This window comes from Oncorhynchus mykiss, chromosome 23, assembly GCF_013265735.2.
Source record: "Oncorhynchus mykiss isolate Arlee chromosome 23, USDA_OmykA_1.1, whole genome shotgun sequence".
Lineage (NCBI taxonomy): Eukaryota > Metazoa > Chordata > Actinopteri > Salmoniformes > Salmonidae > Oncorhynchus > Oncorhynchus mykiss.
In genome coordinates, this window is record NC_048587.1 from 12,353,406 (window position 1) to 12,362,032 (window position 8,627).

Below are 8,627 nucleotides of genomic sequence, written 5' to 3' on the forward strand. Positions count from 1 at the left end.
TGTCACTGGAGCCAAGAGAATCCACAATACCACAGGAACCTGAATAACTTAAACAGCAGGAATTGGATTGTCTCGCTGTGGTTCCCTGACACACGTCGGTTGATGCGGGTGGAATTGTGGGTGACCCAACCCACGGGCGCTCTAACGTCCATGGGAATGGAGAGGGACTGTGTGGGGATGCCCAGCTCGGACAAAAGGGTAGCTTCCATAAAGCTCTCATTGGCCCCAATGTTGATGAGTACCCAGAGAGATTTCAACTGGTTCCCCCACAGATGGCATGAAAGGGGGTGCGAGTAAGGGGAGAGGAAAAGTTTTCAGTTTGGCCCACCAGAGTAGTCGTTCCTACCGGTGAGCCTGGTCTTTTAGTGGACATATGGCCACAAAATGACCAGTAGTCCTGCAATACAGGCAACTCTTCGTGTGAAGCCTGTATTGCCATTCTACTGGGGACAGCCTAGCTCTGCCTAGTTGCATTACCACGGGAAGAGGGGAATTGGCTGACTTCGGCGACTCTCGGGGTAACTCGGGCAGCCTCAGGTTCTCTCAGCAACGGAGCCGTTGAGGACTTCTGGGATGTCTCGGAGGCGAGGTGAAAGCCTTGGGCGGGCGAGTGAAATCTCCTCTCCTTCCTTCACTCCCGTAGTCGCCCATCAATCTGAATGGACAAAGCGATGAGCGAGTCGAGATCTGTCGGTAGATCCCGGGCTGTAAGCTCATCCTTTACTTTCTCCGATACTCTGTGCAGGAAGCATACTGCCAACTGTTGTTGCCCACACTACCGTAGCCCAGGTGAGAGCCCTCCCGGCCATCACTGTGATGAGGTACGCTATATTAGAGTGGTCTGAGGGGAAGGAGAAAGGCTGCAGCTCGATGATGAGGGAACACTGAGCGAGACATGCCTGACAGTTGTCCGACTCTCCATCGAAGCGTCCGTGGGAGGTAAGCGGGGTTCCCCAGGAAATCGGGTGGCTGGGGAGGTGGTGCTGTTAACCTGTTGAGTCTATGGGGGCGCTATTTCATTATTGGATAAAAAAAACGTGCCCGTTTTAAGCGTGATATTTTGTCACGAAAAGATGCTCGACTATGCATATAATTGACAGCTTTGGAAAGAAAACAGTCTAACGTTTCCAAAACTGCAAAGATATTATCTGTGAGTGCCACAGAACTCATGCTACAGGCGAAACCAAGATGAAACTTCAAACAGGAAATGAGCAAAATTTCTGAAGCTCTGTTTTCCAATGTCTCCTTATATGGCTGTGAATGCACCAGGAACGTGCCTGCGCTTTCTGTCGTTTCTTCAAGATGTCTGCAGCATTGTGATGTATTTGTAGGCATATCATTGGAAGATTGGCCATAAGAGACTACATTTTCCAGTGGTCTGCCCGGTGTCCTTTGTCTAAATTGGTGCGTAATCTTCAGTTGCGGTCATTTTCTCCTGGGATTCAGGACAGAAAGCACACTTCCACGAACGATATATCATCGAAGAGATATGTGAAAAACACCTTGAGGATTGGTTCTAAACAACGTTTGCCATGTTTCAGTCGATATTATGGAGTTAATTTGGAAAAAAGTTCGGCGTTTTGATGACTGGATTTTCGTTTTTTTTCAAAGGTAAATTATTTTATTTGAATGCTTTTCTGTTTTTTGTGAAAATGTTGCCTGCTGAATGCTAATGCTAAATGCTACGCTAGCTAGCTACACAAATGATTGTTTTCCTATGGTTGAGAAGCATATTTTGAAAATCTGAGATGACAGTGCTGTTAACAAAAGGCTAAGCTTGAGAGCTAGCATATTTATTTCATTTCATTTGCGATTTTCATGAATAGTTAACGTTGCGTTATGGTAATGAGCTTGAGTCTGTATTCACGATCCCGGATCCAGGATGGCTAAGTGCAACTGGTTAATACCCGGGTTACTGAGTGGCTGGGAATTTAGGCCGCCATGGTAGGCTGCCATCATCATGGTAGGCTACTGTCGTGGTAGGCTGCCTAACAGACATCCTGTGGAATTGCTCCAGCAATGTGTTCAACGCTCGGTCATGGCGTTCGGCCAAGGTCTGGAACCCTTCCATAAGAACACAAAGCAACTCCTTGTGGCTCCTTGGGAGGTGATGGTGTTGCGGAGCTGGTCAGAGTCTGCTGGGTCAGTCATGGCCAGTTCGTACTATCACGTTTCAGGAGTAGACCCAGATGCAGAACGACAAAAGTTTATTACTAGAACAGGGGCTAGGCAAAATGACAGGTCAAGGGCAAAAGGAGGTCAGTAATCCAGATCAGGGTCCATAAGGTACAGAATGGCAGGGTCAGGGCAATAATCCAGGGTGGTGCGACAAGGGTGGTAGGCTTGATGAACAAAACAAACTGGCAACAGACAAACAGAGAACACAGGTATAAATACACTGGGGATAATTGGAAAAATGGGCGACACCTGGACAGGTGCAAGCAAAAAAACAGGTGAAACAGATCAGGGTATGACAGAATGTGAATCTCATTCTCATTTTTTTTAGTGGGCAGGAGATAATGAAGAGGTAACTCGAATTAACTCTGGTTGCTTTTATTATAATTTTTACATTGCAAACAGGGATTTTTTTTATTCTCGCACGTAGAGGTACCCGATCCGGCCAAATAGGTTCCGGAACAAAACAGTTAAAAATGGAGAGGCTTGAATTAAGCACTGGGCCTACCACATGAATGGGCATTCGTAACATTCCATTGCAGGCTGACACTGTAGGCTACACTCCAGTAGTATTTTTTTATTTGATTTATTTCACCTTTATTTAACCAGGTAGGCCAGTTGAGAACAAGTTCCCATTCACAACTATGACCTGGCCAAGATAAAGCAAAGAGGTTTTACGAGGATATGTTTGGCAGCATGAGTGAAGAATGCTTTGTTTTGCGAAATCGGAAGCAGATTCTAGATTTCATTTTGGATTGAAGATGCTTAATATGAGTCTGGAAGGAGAGTTTACAGTCTAATCAGACACCTAGGTATTTGTAGTTTTCCACATATTCTAAGTCAGAACCGTCCAGAGTAGTGATGCTAGGCGGGCGGGCAGGTGCGGGCAGCGATTGGTTGAAGAGCATGCATTTAGTTTTACTTGCATGTAAGAGCAGTTGGAGGCTACGTAAGGAGAGTTATATGGAATTGAAACTCGTCTGGAGGTTAGTTAACACAGTGTCCAAAGAAGGGCCAGAAGTATACAGAATGGTGCCGTCTGCGTAGAGGTGGATCAGAGAATCACCAGCCGCAAAAGCGACATCATTGATGCATACAGAGAAAAGAGTCGGCCCGTGAATTGAACCCTGTGGCACCCACATAGAGACTGCCAGAGGTCTGGAAAACAGGGCCTCTGATTTGACACACTGAACTCTGTCTGAGAAATAGTTGGTGAACCAGGTGAGGCAGTCATTTGAGAAACCAAGGCTGTTGATTCTGCCGATAAGAATGCGGTGATTGACAGAGTCGAAAGCCTTGGCCAGGTCGATATATACGGCTGCACAGTATTAACTTTTGTCGATGGCGGTTATGATATTGTTTGGGACCTTGAGCATGGCGGAGGTGTACCCATGACCAGCTCGGAAACCAGATAGCATAACGGAGAAGGTACGGTGAGATTCGAAATGGTCGGTGGTCTGTTTGTGGCACAGTTGATATCTTTTGGACATATTTTTTTGTTTTGTTTTTTGTTTCTGTCCGGACCGGCGTAGCCACAAGAAGTAGGGATGCTGAGGGTACTGCAGCACTCCCTGAAAAATCTGAATACATCGTTTACATATTTTTTTTACAAAAGTAGTAAACAGGTCTTTACTAGTCCTGTATTCGTGGACCTACAGTGCCTTGCGAAAGTATTCGGCACCCTTGAACTTTGAGACCTTTTGCCAAATTTCAGGCTTCAAACATAAAGATATAAAACTGTATTTTTTTGTGAAGAATCAACAACAAGTGGGACACAATCATGAAGTGGAACGACATTTATTGGATATTTCAAACTTTTTTAACAAATCAAAAACTGAAAAATTGGGCGTGCAAAATTATTCAGCCCCCTTAAGTTAATACTTTGTAGCGCCACCTTTTGCTGCGATGTAAGTCGCAGCTGTAAGTCGCTTGGGGTATGTCTCTATCAGTTTTGCACATCGAGAGACTGAATTTTTTTCCCATTCCTCCTTGCAAAACAGCTCGAGCTCAGTGAGGTTGGATGGAGAGCATTTGTGAACAGCAGTTTTCAGTTCTTTCCACAGATTCTCGATTGGATTCAGGTCTGGACTTTGACTTGGCCATTCTAACACCTGGATATGTTTATTTTTGAACCATTCCATTGTAGATTTTGCTTTATGTTTTGGATCATTGTCTTGTTGGAAGACAAATCTCCGTCCCAGTCTCAGGTCTTTTGCAGACTCCATCAGGTTTTCTTCCAGAATGGTCCTGTATTTGGCTCCACCCATCTTCCCATCAATTTTAACCATCTTCCCTGTCTCTGCTGAAGAAAAGCAGGCCCAAACCATGATGCTGCCACCACCATGTTTGACAGAGGGGATGGTGTGTTCAGGGTGATGAGCTGTGTTGCTTTTACGCCAAACATAACGTTTTGCATTGTTGCCAAAAAGTTCAATTTTGGTTTCATCTGACCAGAGCACCTTCTTTCACATGTTTGGTGTGTCTCCCAGGTGGCTTGTGGCAAACTTTAAACAACACTTTTTATGGATATCTTTAAGAATTGGCTTTCTTCTTGCCACTCTTCCATAAAGGCCAGATTTGTGCAATATACGACTGATTGTTGTCCTATGGACAGAGTCTCCCACCTAAGCTGTAGATCTCTGCAGTTCATCCAGAGTGATCATGGGCCTCTTGGCTGCATCTCTGATCAGTCTTCTCCTTGTATGAGCTGAAAGTTTAGAGGGACGGCCAGGTCTTGGTAGATTTGCAGTGGTCTGACTCCTTCCATTTCAATATTATCGCTTGCACAGTGCTCCTTGGGATGTTTAAAGCTTGGGAAATCTTTTTGTATCCAAATCCGGCTTTAAACTTCTTCACAACAGTATCTCGGACCTGCCTGGTGTGTTCCTTGTTCTTCATGATGCTCTCTGAGCTTTTAACGGACCTCTGAGACTATCACAGTGCAGGTGCATTTATACGGAGACTTGATTACACACAGGTGGATTGTATTTATCATCATTAGTCATTTAGGTCAACATTGGATCATTCAGAGATCCACACTGAACTTCTGGAGAGAGTTTGCTGCACTGAAAGTAAAGGGGCTGAATAATTTTGCACGCTCAATTTTTCAGTTTTTGATTTGTTAAAAAAGTTTAAAATATCCAATAAATGTCGTTCCACTTCATGATTGTGTCCCACTTGTTGTTGATTCTTCACAAAAAAAATACAGTTTTATATCTTTATGTTTGAAGCCTGAAATGTGGAAAAGGTCGCAAAGTTCAAGGGGGCCGAATACTTTCGCAAGGCACTGTATATAGCAGTCTGTAGCGTAGGCAAAAAATAAGCGCCTATAATAACCTCTAGGTGAGATGAAAGGAGCAAAGAGAGGGAGGACATGAAAATAACAAAATAACAAATAACAGATTTACTGTGCCCCCTAACAATTCTCATAGGTTGTTTCATGAACCAGAAAGTGTTCAACCTCTTCCGTCCCCTTTCTCTGTATGGCTAGCCACTGACTACACTTTAGCTAGCAAGTTAGCAGAGCAGTAGATCAAAAAATAATTTGATATTACTTAGCCTAGATAATTGTTTGTATAGTATGCTGACGTCTGCTATTTCAGACCTTATGGCATTTTTCAAGGATGAGCTTAAGAGCACTACAAGGGGAGAAGAGCACTATGTCTGGCCATGTGGAGAAGTGCAAATATAGAGTGCTTGCAGTTGACATACGACGCCTCCTGGCGGCCATGTTGGAAGACCACCGCATTAATTATTTTGTCAACAACAGCTGAGTGGCTCTCCAAACTGCATAATTACAGTGCCTAAAACTAGTTGATTCATCAAAGACGGACACAGTCATTTTCTGTGGAGTGTTTGGCTGCTCGAACATGGAAGATTCCCCGTAATCATGAAACACCATTGGTGATGCCAATGAGAAAAGTGAAGAGACCTTTATGCCCGTCAAAACCTGAACGTCAGACAAAATTAGCTAGATAGCATATAGTCAGTCCACCTATTAGCATGTGTCTCGTGAGTTTCAAGTTTTGGGGAAGGTATTTTTTTCACCACAAAAAAAAACATCTTTATAGCAAAGGATAGCTAAATCTTTTTTAATGTGATAGTAGCTCAAGCCTACTCTACTGACACTGACAATAGATCAATAAAAACAACTTTGTCTTGAAAGCACAAACTACAACAAGATAATGATGGTTATATAAACTTTAGAAACCACGCAAGATACAAAATGGATAAGGCCAAATCCCAACATTACATAGACGCTGTTAATGACAATTTACATCAGCCTGGTAAACTGTGGAAAATGTTGGCTCAAAATCAACCCCATAAGGTAAAAACCGGTAGTATTGGCCTGGATATTGATGATTTTTTTATGCTATGACCAGGAAAAGGTTGCAAATTTGTTTGATCTGTACATGGTAACAGAGGACAACATCTCCAATCTAATATGCTTAATGAGCACAAACAAAGCAACTGGGTTGGATACCCTTCCTGCAAGATTCATAAAGGATAGTGCTTGTGTCACTGCTAAAATGATAATGCATATTGTAAACCTTTCTATTAGTAGTGGTACATTTCCCACTGTTCTCAAAACAGCCCGACTGGTTCTGCTCCACAAGAAGAGCAGTAAAACAAATGTAGGAAACTACAGGTCTGTGTCAATCCTCAGCATTTTATCCCAAGTTGTTGAGAGATTATTTTTTAATCAACTTGAGGGACTCAAGTCGTTGACTTCCGGCGCCGACAGAGATGGCCGCCTCGCTTCGCGTTCCTAGGAAACTATGCAGTTTTTTCTTTTTTTACGTGTTATTTCTTACATTAGTACCCCAGGTCATCTTAGGTTTCATTACATACAGTCGAGAAGAACTACTGAATATAAGATCAGCGTCAACTCACCATCAGTACGACCAATAATATGTTTTTCGCGACGCGGATGTCATGTATTGTCATGTTGTGTCCTGTTCCTGTTCTTTCTCTTCACCCTGTCTCCCTCTGCTGGTCGTATTAGGTTACCTTTTCTTCCCCTCTTTCCCCCAGCTGTTCCTTGTCTTCTCTAACTACCTCGTTCACCCCTTTTCCCACCTGTTCCCTTTTTCCCTCTGATTAGGTCCCTATATCTCTCTCTGTTTCTGCTTCTGTCTTTGTCGGATTCTCGTTTGTGTTACTCATGCCTGAACCAGACTATCGTCGTGTTTGCTGCAACCTTGTCCTGTCCTGTCGGAATCTGCCTGTTCATCTAACCTTGTCCTGTCCTGTCGGAATCTGCCTGTCCATCTGAGCCTACGTGTGTTTCGTCATTAAAGAAACTCTGTTTTGTTAATTCGCTTTTGGGTCCTCATTCACGCACCTGACAGAAGAATCCGACCAAGAATGGACCCAGCGACTTCGGATCCTCTCCACTCAGCCGTCGAGATCCAGGGAGCGATGCTAGGCAGACACGAGCAGGAATTGTCTGCTGCTCGACATGCCGTTGAGACCCTGGCCACCCAAGTCTCCAACCTCACAGAACAGGTTCACCATCTCCGCCTCGATCCACCGGCCACTTCCAGGGCTTTCGAATCTCCGGAGCCCAGAATCAATAACCCGCCGTGTTACTCTGGGGAGCCCACTGAATGCCGCTCGTTCCTCACCCAGTGTGATATTGTGTTTTCTCTCCAGCCCAACACTTACTCCAGGAGCACTGCTCGTATCGCCTACGTCATATCTCTCCTTACTGGACGGGCTCGTGAGTGGGGCACGGCAATCTGGGAGGCAAGGGCTGAGTGTACTAACCAGTATCAGGACTTTAAGGAGGAGATGATACGGGTTTTTGATCGATCTGTTTTTGGGGAGGAGGCTTCCAGGGTCCTGTCTTCCCTATGTCAAGGTAATCGATCCATAACAGACTACTCTATTGAGTTTCGCACTCTTGCTGCCTCCAGTGGCTGGAACGAGCCGGCTTTGCTCGCTCGTTTTCTGGAGGGTCTCCGCGCAGAGGTAAAGGATGAGATTCTCTCCCGGGAGGTTCCTTCCAGCGTGGATTCCTTGATTGAACTCGCTATTCGCATTGAGCGACGGGTTGATCTTCGTCACCGAGCTCGTGGAAAGGAGCTCGCGTTCTCCGTTGCCCCCCTCTCCGCATCACTACCATCTTCCTCTGCCGGCTCGGGTGCTGAGCCTATGCAGCTGGGAGGTATCCGCATCTCGACTAAAGAGAGGGAACGGAGAATCACCAACCGCCTCTGTCTCTATTGCGGTTCCGCTGGTCATTTTGTCACTTCATGTCCAGTAAAAGCCAGAGCTCATCAGTAAGCGGAGGGCTACTGGTGAGCGCTACTACTCCTGTCTCTCCTTCAAGATCCTGCACTACCTTGTCGGTCCATCTACGCTGGACCGGTTCGTCAGCTTCCTGCAGTGCCTTGATAGACTCTGGGGCGGAGGGCTGTTTTATGGACGAGACCTGGGCTCGGGAACAT